At 50.1% G+C, this 14,026-nt stretch overlaps 1 long non-coding RNA gene across 1 annotated transcript in view; it reads right to left on the bottom strand.

Annotated features, from left to right (window-relative positions):
* LOC309614574 overlaps positions 1 to 14,026 on the bottom strand; it is a 426,058-nt gene that overhangs the window by 304,044 nt on the left and 107,988 nt on the right. The window lies entirely within an intron of this gene.

The following is a 14,026-nucleotide window of genomic DNA, read 5'->3' on the forward strand; positions in this document are numbered from 1 at the left end:
AATGCCAACTCCCTGCTCCCAGAATTCCTGAGTTCGGCCCAATAAGAATTCTGCAGGGGCTTCTGTATGTTGGCCTCGGGGCAGCAGGGAAGGGGTGATCGCCTGGGAGAGAAGCAGGAACGTAGGCTCCTGAGGGGCCAGCTGACCTGGCTCCTAACTCCCTCTTTCCCACCTGGCTTGTTCTCAGCCTCCTTGAACCTCAGACGCTGAGCAGCTTGACGGAGCATGTCTGTAATATCCTAAAGCAGCGCCTGGCATGCAACAGATGTTGGCTTCCTGTCTCCTCCCCTTAAGGAGGAAGAGCTCCTTTGAGTGCAGGTACTGGGTCTTATAACGTCTGTATCTCCAGAATCGAGTGATACTTGGAAGACAGCAGTTGCTTAATAAGTGCTCAGTAAACGCACGAATAAGATGAAAACATAGACAGGAAGCCGTCTGAGGAATGATGTGAAACGCACTCAATGGCTGAGCGCTCAGCAGACGCCCCCATCCCCTCCTGCCCTTCCTCCTTTACAGCCTCAGAGGTGCCAGCCCTCCCCACCCCACTGAATACTTAGCCTTCAGAGCCAGTGCAGGGCAGCGGCAAAATGTAAGGACCCAGGCCAACTGCTGGGCTCCATTCTTCGTCCTGCCGATTACAAGCTGTGTGACCAGAGACCACTTCCTGAGCCCTCAAGGTCCCCATTTCGATAGTACCTCCTTCATAGGGAGTTACGAGGACCCCGTGAGTTAATACGTGCAACGTGCTTAGAACTGGGCCTGGCACAAGGGGGCCCATGCCTGTGCCTACATAATCACGATTCCTACCACTATTATTCAGTGAGGTAGCAGGTAGTCACTGTTCGGGAGTCACTGAGCAATGCAAGGCACACAACCCTAATTCTAGATCACAGAGGTCAAGACACACTTGAACTTTAAACTTGGACTCCTAAATCCTTGGGTCATATCCTGGCTTTCCCCATGCAGCCTCTGGGCCTCAGTTTCCTCATCTGGAAAACAGATCTATAAACCTGCTCTGCCTTCCCCAATGAGAGGATCAAATAAAACAGAAAGCATAAAGCTTTCTAAGGTGGGTACTGAAGGTGCTAAGTAATTATATTTATTTAAATGAAAGAATTACAGCCTCGTTCACACCTAGACCAATTGGCCAACGAACCACTCTGTCTGTTCCTGTTTGATTCCTCGCCCATTCCTCGCAGTCTGCTCTGATGGCTCAGCTGGGCTTCCGGCGCCAGGGAATTAGAAACCGCAGCCAAGACCTGAGAACGGGTGCGCCCGTGGATCGCATAGCTGCTCTGACCCCGGGGCCTCGCCTAACAGGACAAGGAGCTGCAGGGAACCTGGGAACGACAGCCCGCACCCCGCTGTCTCCGTCTGCCTTTGACACTGCCTGCCTGTGGACAATTCTGGGGATCACAGCAGCATCAACTGCACAACGCATGCTACCACCCCTGGAACAAGACGAGCTCAGGTCTAACTGCGGGCCAGAGCACGGGCAATGAAGCCAGGCTGCCCGGGGTCGATTCCCCTGCTGCTGCTACCGTGTAAACGCTGTGTGGCCTTGCACAAATGCGTCAGCCTCTCTGGGGCTCTGTCTCCTTAGCTATAAAATGGGGGTGCTAAATAGCACCTCCCTCTGAGGGCCGCTGTGAAAACTGGTCCATTTCTGGACAGTGCTGGCACTCAGGAAGGCGGCAGCCCTGCGACTGTGGCTGATGAGCTACGTGCACACTTAGATGAAGATGAGAGATGTGAGAAGGCATCTGTGGAAAAGGTAGTAAACGTGGAAGGAAAAAGAGCATCAAAGCTTGCTATGCCCCGGGTGTCCTCATTCTCCAGGCATCGGGCTCTGGAAAGGGAGCTGTGGTGGATTCTGGAAAGATGCAGCTGAGAAGCCAGACAGAGCAGAGGGGAGGAAGGAGGCGGGGGAGAGAAGGCGAATTCACAGGCATGCGCCGTAGGTGCCACTCCCAACGTTACCCCCGCTATAAAAATATGACAGCACGTACTTATCCCTCTTTTATAGATGAGGCTCAGAGAGGCTGGACATCTGGCCCGAAGCACCCAGAAGACTGGGGATGCGAACCAAGTGAGCGTGAGGCATTCTCTCCCATGATGGAGCAGGGAGGGCGGCAGTTGCAAAAGCTCTTTGAAAAGCATTAAAACACCACGCAGGACTTCCCTGGTGGCGCAGTGGTTAAGAATCCGCCTGCCAATGTAGGGGACACGGGTTCGAACCCTGGTCTGGGAAGATCCCACATGCTGCAGAGCATCTAAGCCCGTGCGCCACAACTACTGAGCCTGCGCTCTAGAGCCCCTGAGCCACAACTACTGAGCTTGCATGCCACAACTACTGAAGCCCGTGCGCCTAGAGCCCGTGCTCTGCAACAAGAGAAGCCACTGCAATGAGAAGCCCCTGCACTGCAACAAAGAGTAGCCCCCGCCCGCCGCAACTAGAGAAAGCCCGCGCGCAGCAACAAAGACCCAACGTAGCCAAAAATAAATAAATAAAATAAATAAATTTAAAAAAAAAAAAAAAAAACCACCATGCAAGGGGATTCCCGGGCGGTCTAGTGGTTAGGACTCGGTGCTTTCACTGCCAGGACCCGGGTTCCATCCCTAGTTGGGGAACTAAAATCCCGCTAGCTGTGCGGCACGACCAAAAAAACAACAACAACAACAACAAAAAAAAACACCATGCAAGCTAGGCTGGTATTGCTGGTTAATTTCTACAGAAAGGAGTAAAAACTAATAATGATGGTGAAGATGATAATAACAATAGCGCCCACCATGAACGAGTGAAGCCTATGTGGGAACATACGTACATGTATGACTGATTCACTTTGTTATAGAGAAGAAACTAACACACCATTGTAAAGCAATTATACTCCAATAAAGATGTTTAAAAAAAAAAAAGAGTGAAGCCTGTGAAATGACTATTCTTTTTTTTTTCCCAAAGTCAAAACTATTTTTTTTAATTGAAGGATAGTTGATTTACAATGTTGTGTTAGTTTCAGGTGTACAGCAAACTGATTCAGTTATATACATATATACATGTATATAAATATTTCAGATTTTTTTCCATTATAGGTTATTACAAGATCCTGAATACAGTTCCCTGTGCTATACAGTAAATCCTGTGGCTTATCCATTTTATATATATAGTAGTGTGTATCTGTTAATCCCAAACTCCTAATTTTTCCCTTCCTCCCCTGCCTTTCCCCTTTGGTGACCATAAGTTTGTTTTCCCTGTCTGTGAGTCTGTTTCTATTTTGTAAATAAATTCATTGGTATTATTTTTTTAGATTCCATATATAAGTGATATCATATAATGTTTGTCTTTCTCTGTCTGACTCACTTCACTTAGTATGATAATCTCTAGGTCCATTCATGCAGCTGCAAATGGCAATATTTCTTTCTTTTTTATGACTGAGTAATATTTCATTGTGTATGTATCCCACATCTTCTTAAACCATCTGTCTGTTGATGGGCACTTGGGTTGTTTCCATGTCTTGGCTATTGTAAATAGTGCTGCTATGAACACTGGGGTGCATGTATCTTTTTGAATTGGAGTTGAATTGACTATTCTTTTAAAAAGCCAACTGAATACACAAGAAGGAGCCTCTACAAAAAGGGGGATTCTAGCTTAGGTTCAAAGCAGACCCTGTCTTCCTTCTTTTGCAGAGAAATATGGGACTTAATGAAAACAAATTAAACTTATGGGCTGTGGCAGAGAAGATGGGAAAGAGGCAGGCGGGCTTTCCCCTGCCGTAGCTCCCTGCCTGTCCCTGCACAGTCTGGAAAGACAGACCAGGCTCTGTCCAGAGCAAACACTGTGGCCTGCCGCTCCCACTGTGCCAGCCAAGAAACAGCCTTTGATGGCGTTGGACAGAGGAGGGGCGGCTCATTTGTGGCCACAGCTACCAACCCAGCCCGACCAGCCTGGCTCAGCATGGTCCTCCCTGGGGGACAAGTACTAGGGCTCAGCCTGGAGCAGCTGAGTGCTGAGGCCAAAGCCGGGGCTCTCCCCGCTTGAACATGGGTCCCAGACATGCTTCTCATATTCCATTTTAACTGTACTGCAATTGCTGACTCACTTGTCCACAACCGGAGCTCCTCCAAGACACTGTCCCAGGCAATCTCTGTCAAGAGGTGGCACAGTGCTGTGTGTAAATTCACAGCTATGGAGCCCAACTACCTAGGTTCAAATCCAGCTCTCGCATAAACTAAGGAGGTACCTTGGGCAAGTTACCAAGCCTCTTTGAGCTTGGATTTTCATCTGCAAAATAGTAACAATGATTAATACAGACTAGTGCACAATTCCCAAATCTAAGAAGCTCTCAAGGGCAACACTTCATGGTAATTTTTGAACCTTGAACTAACATGAGGCTACTTATTGATTTTATTTTTTCCACTTAATAGGAAAATTAATATGTTCAGCTATAGAACTCTTAGGTTGGTTGACGGCATTGCCCCAGATACATGGTGTATTAATTAGTCTTCTAGGGCTGCCATAACAAAATACCTCTGACTGGGGGCTTTAACAACAGGAATTTATTTTCTCATAGTCCTAGAGGCTGGAAGTCCAAGGTCAAGGTGTTGGCAGGGTTGGTTTCTCCTGAGGCCTCTCTCCTTAGCTCGCATACAGACACCTACCTCCTCACTGTGTCCTCACACGGTCTTTCCTATGTGTGTACATCCCTGGTGTTTCATTGTGCGCCCAAACTTTCTCATGAGGACACAGACAGATTGGATTAGGGCCCACCCTAATGGCCTCATTTTAACTTAATTACCTCTTTAAAGGCCCTCCCTCCAAATACAGTCACATCTGGGGCACTGGGGTGTAGGGCTTCAACAGATAAATGGCAGATAATGCGCGTGAGACACAGTTCAGCCCATAGTGCATGGTATGACATATATGGCCTGTGCTGCCCTTCTCAAATCTCAAAACTTCACAAACTCAGACACACCGCCCACCTGACACGATCTGAATGAGAGATGGAGAACGCGGAGACCATGTCTGTGGGGTTGTGCTGAGGCGGTCTGCTGGCCCAGGCCACGCGTGCCACACTGCCCACCGGGAGGGGCTCTGTGGGGCCTGAGAGCACAACATATGTACAAGTGGCTGCACACTGAGTCTGAGTCACAATGAACACACAACCACAACTAGATATTAGCTCATCGAAAACGTCTCTGCCACTTACAGTACAGGCATTGCCAGGCTTCTCTCTCCTCTAAGAATGATTCTTTAAGAATATTCTGAGGCCCACAAGGAAGGCTAAGAGTGACAGAGGGTCAGCTTGACCTCCCTGGAAAATCTTCTCCTGGGTCCTTGCCAAAGGCATGACAAAAGCCCATGATTCTGTTTCCATATTTGCACATGTTTGTGGTCTATTTGCTAGTAACTAAGAGTTATTCAGGATTATTAATATTTGAAATTTGGTGGGTGTTTTCTCCAAAGCCCTGCAGGCAACTCCCTTAGCCAAGGTTTGCCTTTATCTATGCATCTTCTGCAGTTAGAATTCCACTGGGAAGGAGAAAGAGTGTGCCAGGTGGCTTTTGACCACCTATCCAAGCTGAGCCATTGTCCAAAAAAGAGAGGAGGGTGGGGGGAGAGAGAGAGAATTCCAGCCACCTAAGAAATCCACACAGAAATGGTCTCACAACGTCAGGATAGGGGAAATGTTTCATCCCTGAAGTCAGGCAATCTGTGTCTCAGCCCCAGTTTTGCAACTCTGAGCTAGCTCTGGCTTCCTTATCTGTAAAATGGGAGCAAATTACCTGCTCAACCTATGGTGAGTTTGGGAACAGTGTGGCCAGTGCTGTTCCCGACAAACCAAACACTAGAACAGTGTCCGCAAGACTGGTTGGCATATACTAGACACATAACAAATGTTGGTTATTGTTAACTGTTCCTCCACCCATCTCCACAGCCACCCTCTGATAAAGGTATTTTTCACAAAGAGCCTGACTTTTGCAGATGGAGACAGCAGAGGTGGGGTAGGGTCAGGTTCCCAGGGCAAGTCACAGCCTGGTGTCTCCAACCTCAAGGTCCACCTGTCCATCCATTTCATGCAAAGAGTCAAGCAAAGGCGTTCCTGTTTGGGGGTGGTGGGGTGCAGTGGGGTGACCTCCTAGCAGATCAGGGCCAAGATTTTCCAGAACAACTCCAGTACAAAAAGGACAGAGGTGACCCAGCCCAGCCTTTACAGCAAAAATGAACAACATACTGTCACCATCATCTCAGGGCCAAATTCCAGGAGGCCCCTTCTCCTCTTCCAGTTAAGGAAAAGCAGAGCAGGTATGACTACAGCAAGGCATGACCCAGTAAATACACATCCTGGGAGTGGACCCTGTTTGCCTTTCTAAGCCATGTGACCTTGCTGAACTCCCCAGTCCGAACCTCAGTTGCCTCGCCTGAAAATGGGAATATACATACATCTTGCTTCATAGGATGGCTGTAAGGGTCAAAGGAGTCAATGAATAAAAAAGTTTAGCACAAAATTAGCACCCCGAAATGTGCCAGTTCCTTCTAGGACATCGCGTTAGCAAAGAAACCGGCAGGTCTTCGAGATGCAAAGGAAGCATCAAATAAAATGCATAAGGAAGCAAGGGGGCTGGAAGGAGGGAATGGGCTTTACAGCCTGGGGACATTTTTGCTGAGTCAGCAATAAAAACAGCATGCGTAATAATACAGCCTCGGAGCTCAGGGAGCTCAAAGGGCTGTAAGAGACATGATCTCACTGGGATTTTTTTTTTTATTAGCTTCTAAGGCAGGTTAACAGGTTCCCCCATCTCTGCAGAGACAGTGAAACTGCCGGCTCCCAGCCTCCCCTGACACGGCAAGGTAGGGGCAGCCTTTCGGAGCCTGCCTGAGCGGCAAGGACCCAAGATCTGTCTCCTGATCTACGATCTGTCACAAGCCAGGCATCACAGAAGGAAATTAATTTTTTTAAAATAAATTTCCTAGAGCAACACGACAGAAATTCTGTTTTTGTTTTTCTAAAGAGCAGAGCAGGGAGGGAAAGAAGGGAGGTCTGGGCTCAGCCCCGGGGTTAATCCTGGATGTGCTCCCCGGTCTGCACAAGGGGGCAAATAGCTCTCCCCTTGCGGGGCTGTGCGGAGGACCAGCGCGGTGAGGACAGTCCAGGCACGTGACCCCCCAGGGACGGGGCTGTTGCTGGCGTGCTGCTCTGTTACACGCCGCTTCGTTTCTCCTTCTAGGAGTCTTCACTCAGCTCTAGTTTCAGGACCATGCTGTGACATCCTGATGTTCCTCAGACGGCAGCCCCCCACTGTGAGGCTAGCTTCCTCTGGATTATTCTAAGACTGCATCAACTCCACCCACTGGCCTTGCCTGGGCTTCCTACCTGAGTCCTGCTCCCGAGGCCACTGCTGGGGCTCAGGCAGAATGACTACCACGGCCCTGGGCATCTCCGTGCAGGGAACCCCCTGCTTTGGGATTACTGAGCCCGGGCAGCGTAGTGGCGGAGAACGAGCAGGACCCCTCTCTGCGGAAGCCTCAGTTCCCCCGTTGGTAGGCAGGCGCTTGAATGCCTGTGGGACTGCTCGATGGAACGAGATCACGTCTATGAAATGTTTCGTAAGCGGGAGAAGTGCTGGGCGGGCGAGGGCTGTGTCAGCCCTCCTCCCCACCCCTGCCTCCTCGCGGGAGGGTGCTCCTCTTGGTCACCGGGGAAGACAGGTGGGGAGGAGGGACTGTGGGCTCCAGGGGGGCCATGGAGGGGACCTGGCCCCAAGGCTGCAGCCTGAGCCTGGGGTGTGTGCAGAGGGGACAGGAAGGAGGGGCCCTGGCCCTCCTGGGTGGAAGGCCAGTCCTGCCCAGGTCAGTGTTTACTCTCTCCCCTAAATGACTCCCAGCCACATCCTCGCCCTCCGGCCAGCTCTTCTCCCAAGCGTCCCTTAAGCAAATTCGCTGTGTGTGCTTGGTGACCACACAGCCCTTTCCCTGGTGCCCATCTGAGAAAGCAAGAAGCTCCGCCAGCCCCAGGTCCATCCCCTGGAGGCAGCGTGGAGCAGCCGGGAAAGTTCAGGCTCTGAAGTCGGGGCACCGGCCAGGCCCGCTCACTCGGGAAACTCTGCTCCCATTTCCTCATTACAGCACAGCCCCGTGGCTGAGGCCTCGACAGGCAGAGTGCACACACGAGTCAGGGGACCCAGAAACGCCCGGGTCTCAGTGTCCCCGTCTGTGAAACAGGCATAAAAGTAACAGCATGCCTCTGCAGGGTTCCTGGGAGTTAAGCCAGGTACCTGGCACACAGGAGCACCTAAGAAAGGTGAGACACTTTCTATTGTTAGTATTCACGAGGCTGAGCTGGCATTCCCATCAGTAACAGGGAGATTAAAGGCGCACCTGCCCCCATAATTTATTAAGAGGATTAAATGAGAAGATACTTGTAAAGTGCTTAGCGTGGTATCTGACACTCAGTAAGTGCTCAGCAAATGACAGCTCTAACGATTCAAGTAGGAGGGGAAGTCCACGTCCTACGGATGAAGTTTTTCCAGGAACCCGGGCTGTCGGAGGAGGGGCTGGCCTCAGCTTGAACAAGGAGAGTCTCTCTGGCCAGTGACTAAGGCTGGGGCAGCAGGATTCAGCTGCTCGGGCAGGGCGGGGTTGGGCCGATGCCTCGGCTGGCCCACGTTCAGGGTGATGCGTTTTTACCATAAGGCCTGGGTAACTCCAGAGCTAGCACGGGCCTCCCAGTCCCTGGGGCCTGACACTCACCGGCCAGCAATGAGAGATGCTTCGTAAGAGAGGCAAAGACTCCACAGCCCTCAAAACTGCAAACGGTGAGAAAGACGGGGACAGAGCTGGGGAGGAGAGGACAGATTCACAGGCGCATGGCATTTGATAAATGCCACCCTCTGTTTGTTTAACCACCTGAGGTGATATGATAGCATGGCAGGTCTGGGGGCCAGGCTGTTCTGGGACAGGAGCCAAGTCAATTAAGACCAGATATGGCGGGGGGGGGGGGGGGGGGGGCGGTGCAGGATAAATAGTGAGAGGAGGCTGGTGGGGTTAACAGTGAGGGAGGAGCTGGGACCCAAAAACAGGGAGAGGAGAAGAGAGAGAGAGAGAAAGAATCACACACACACACACACACACACACACACACACACACACACACGGTTCCTGGGATTCACACGTCCCAGACTCGCTGCAGAAAACAGAAGTTCCAATCAGTCACAGTGGGGGTCTACCTTCAACATGTCCCACTGGCCAGGCACTCCTGTGCTGAGTTCTTTATGTACATTGTCTCGTTTTACCAAGAGCCAGGACAATATAGAGTGATCAGGTGTGTGGCCTCCAGAGACCAAATATGAGTGTTCAAATGCCAGCTTGTCCTGCTATGTGCTGAGTAACGTCAGGTAAGTTAATTAACAGCTCTGTGCCCCCCCACTTTCCTCATCTACAAAATGGGAACAATAATATTTGCCCCTCCACCCCTCCAAAGGGTACACATGTAAAGCAGGCACTCTTTGCCAGGGTTTATAAAATACAGGGGAAAGGTTACCTTGGGACTCAGAAAACGTCACTCAATTGTGATCATTTTCCTTTCTTCTATATCCTATCACCAGACTCAGCATCTGGTAGGCACTCAGTATACATGTGATATTGTCCAGAAAGGTCCAGAAACCCGCCCCAGGCATCAAAGCTACTAAGAGGCAGGGCCGGGTGAGGTTGTACCTGACTCCATCATTCTTCCAAATGTAATTAGGCAGCGACTACTATGCCCACTTTAGAGGTAAGGAAACTGAAGCCCACAGATCTGCAGGCTCACTGTGTGCCTGGCCTCGGGCTGAGCAGGAAAGAGGAGGAAGGAAACACAGCAGAAAGAGCAGTTACCAAGGACAGACTATAGGGTTTCAGGACAAAAGAATTTTTAAAGGGCTTGTTCACAGTTGTATTATATTTTAGCCCAGATTGTCTCAACCAGCCTTTGAGGAACAGTAATTATCATTTTGCTTCGATCAACTTCATTTGCCACCCCTTGCCCAATTCTTTTCCAATAAGGGAATATAAATGCGACATTAAAAGTCAGACGTGGGCTTCCCTGGTGGCGCAGTGGTTGAGTGGTTGCCAATGCAGGGGACACGGGTTCGAGCCCTGGTCTGGGGGGATCCCACATGCCGCAGAGCGGCTGGGCCCGTGGGCCACAGCTGCTGAGCCCGCGCGTCTGGAGCTTGTGCTCCTCAACGGGAGAGGCCGCAACGGTGAGAGGCCCGCGCACCGCGATGAGGAGTGGCCCCCACTTGCCACAACTTGAGAGGGCCCACGCCCAGAAACGAAGACCCAACACAGCCAAAAGTGAATGAATGGATAGATAATTAAAAAAAAAAAAAAAAAAGTCAGACGTTCATGGTTTTGAATCCATTCAACCCAGCTGTGTGGCTACCTACCCTCTCTGAGCCTCTGTTTTTCACGTGCAAATTGAGCAAAATGCCCACCATGTGAGGGGCTTTCAACGACGGGGCATCCCTTGTCATAAACAAGAGGCACATCGTGAAAACGTGACCACGGGTTTAACTCTGTCAAGCCACTGTGAAAATGAAGTCTACGTTTTAATAGATATTTACTATGTAAATGAATAGAATCATTTCCAGAGCTTGCTGCTTGGAGAAAAGTGGAGAAAAAGGAATTCAAGAATAAGGTGAAAAGGTCAGAGGGAGAGAGTCATGGGGGTCATGGGTCAAATGCAGGCTGAGTGGTGCCAGTAGGAGACAGTTGGGACTTGCTTTTCCGGGATTCTAGGGATTCCAGCAGCATGAGACCAGCCACAGGCACTTCCAGATAAAAGAGAAGCACTGTTCCCAAACTCTGACCCCTGTGCACTGGCTCTGGGGACAGACTGCCACTCCTTACTCAGTTTTCTTGTCTGTAAAATGGGAATAATGCTATTCCCTGCCTTATTTGTACAAAGTACTTACAAGAGAATCTAGCACACAGTAAGTGCTCAACAAATGTGAGCTATTCTTTTTATTCCGATTTAATATTATAGCCATTATCCCTCTGTGGTCTGTGTTTCTTTCCTCTTCTTGGGAATCAGCACTTTCTCAGAGACAAACGACAGTGAACGAAGTGGTGGTATACTTTATTGCTTTGGTAAAATAAAATAAAGGTCACCACCGTTTCTTCTCTATTCTGAGTGACAAGGTTACCTGGAAACATCCGAGAGACTTAAAGATGCTTTCTTAGCGTTGAGTTCATCCTTCTACAAATCCTTAAGCCTTTTGCTCCTTTCTCCCACTAGCCTACAGGCCCCACAAGGACAGAAAGCACATCTACTTGCTTGCCATTATACCCCTAGCACTTAGGACAGGGGTAATATTAGGTACTCAATAGAATTGATGGAATAACTGGTGCATAATAATCGCTCCACAAGTTTGGGTGAATAACTCTGTGCAGAAAGGCCTATCACCATAAGTCCTCTCCATGCACATCCGCCCTCTAAATTCAAGAAATGGCGAGCCTGTACAAGGCAGACCAGCAGCAATTCAGGCCTGGGCCTGCACCAGCTTCCCAGCCAGCTGTGCCTCCGTGCAGTGCAGAGATGGCCTGTGCTCATCTCCATACAACCTTCGTACCCGCGTACACGTCCATATGGATCACTCACTCTTTCTCCTTTCCAATCCACTGTGAGGCTAGCAGCTTTAATCTTTTAGTTCAGAGAAACAAAACGAGGCCCAGAAGTTTCACGGATCTCTCCCTAGGGCCACAGAGCTGACAGAGGGCAGCAAGAGTCCTGGAAGCCAGTCTGGATCTCAGGTCTCTTGCTTCCACATTCTGTGCTCAACAACATGCTAAATAAATGTGGACTGGTTGAAGGGAAAAAAAAAAAAAAAAAATGAATGAATGTAAACAATGGTAATAGTTTCCTAAAGAATCCAGCCCTCTCTGCACCTAAATGGTAGAGAAAACTGCTTAGCAGTGGGTCCAAAACAGACACTTCTTGGCAACAAAATTGAACTGGGAAGGGAATCATTTCAGATAAGCAATGAATGAGCCCCGCCCATCTTCCTCGGGGATGCCATTTCACTTCTCCAGATCTCAGTGTACCCCGTGGTAAAATGCAAACCCCAAGAGGGCTGCCTGAAACCTGTGGATTCAGCCCCCACCTAATAAGAACCACCATGATGACTGGTATGTACCAAGGACACCAGGGCACCTTGGGACACGGCTTCGAGGAGTGGCGTAGCTGCAGAAACAAAAGCAAACCAAAGGCAAGCTTCACAGAGCAGCAAAGCACTCCCGGGGACTCTGAGAGTCCCCCGTACCCCCAACCTGGCTCAGCCTCAAGCCACCCCTGTCCACCTGTGCCCCTCCTTCCATCTCCTCTGCCCATGAAGCATGGCACACCTTCCCTTCCCAGCTCAGCGTTCAGAGCCACAGTGCTGGTGGGGAAGGGCGCCAACCCAGCCCCTGCAGTGGGGGACTCCTAACACATGTTGGTTAAATGAGAAGGAAGGTGGGAGAGAAGAATCACTGAGCAGCTGAAACACACCCAGCTCTTTCCTTCTCATAACCACAAAGCCTTGGCAGAGACAAAGATGAAGCAAGAAGACCCCCCTAGTCCCCGAAGCCCAATCTAACCTCACCAATAGAGAAATTAAACACCAGAAAAGAGAAGGGGCTTCTAAGATATCACGCAGCCCTGAGTCACTCAATACCCCCCGGCCTCAGTTTCCTCATCTGTCAAATGGGCACGATGTCCCCACTGTCTGCCTCACCAGGGGGAGGGGCTGTTCAAGGGAGATCCGTATGGGAATATTCTTTGTGAACTATCAGGTGCGTTCTACTACGCAACGACAGCACCACCTAACAGAGGCCACACACCTGCTGTACGGAGACCCCAGGACGAAGTCACAAAAGTGCAATCAACCCACGGTGTTGCACATTTGCACAAACAGCCTGGAATTTTCATTCATTTCCAGGGACGTTTCAACCTTTCTCAATTTTGCAGCTCCGAGAACAAATGGCCTTCTTTTTTAAAGGTGTCATTTTCTTTTTTTCTTTAAACACGTTAAGAAAAAAATATCAGAACCCCAAAGGAATCTTATATTTAACCTCTGTGTAATCTGTATTGCTGGGAGCTTTCAAATATATATATTTTGGGGGGAGCCACAGGATAGAACCACAGGGTAAGGCCTTTCGTTCACATCACAAGCCCCTCAGGACTCTGGGGGCACCTCTTGTTTTCATCTTGAACAGCTGCCCTTGAGGATCAAGAGATGGATACGGCCGTTTGAAATGAATGAGGCTAACCTCTGGCCAAGAAGAAACACAAGGCGACTGGGGCTTTTCCATCCCAGGACGGGACCTCCTCAGGGGCCCAAAGCCATGCACAGCCATGTTTTTTTTCTGGAAAGCACCGAGGTTTTCAACTTCGCTCACGTTTGATCATCGCCGTCTCCTCTCAGCTCCAGCTGGTAAACCAAGAGCGGCACCATTTCAGGAATGACGTCAGGGGGCCAAAGAGAACATTGAAGCCCAGCCCCTCCCCAGCCCTGTGCAGAGACACAATCCTTCTCTGAATGGTTCTACTCCTCTCAACGCCCCAGGGAGGCTCCTGGAGCTGGCTGCAAAGCCAGGGATTTCCAGGGACCTCAGCCTGGAGGGAAAGAGGCTGGTCTTGGAAGATGCAGGACAACAGCCAAGAGAGGAAGAAAGGAGAGACTCTGGTTACTTCATCATCCATCTCCAAAGGGGGGCTATGAACCGGACAGAGCGGGGAAAAGGTCACGGTCTGGAGGGACAGAAACGCCTGGGTTCAAACCCCAGCTCTGACACTTTCCCGGCGAGCAACACCAAACGTGCCCTACTTCTCCGGCCGTCACGGTTTGAACCGTAGGTGACAACGACCTGGTCTGATGCTCAGAAAGATTACATGGGATGATGTGGCCAAGTGTCTCAAGATCTGCGCTCAAGACTTGTCAGCTGCCTTGTCCCTGCTATCACGGTGCTCACAGTTTACTTGGAGAAGCCACGTGGGTGCCCGTTACAAAG

The sequence above is a fragment of the Balaenoptera borealis genome (genome assembly GCF_965194805.1).
Source record: "Balaenoptera borealis genome assembly, chromosome: 17".
In the NCBI taxonomy this organism is placed as follows: Eukaryota; Metazoa; Chordata; class Mammalia; order Artiodactyla; family Balaenopteridae; genus Balaenoptera; species Balaenoptera borealis.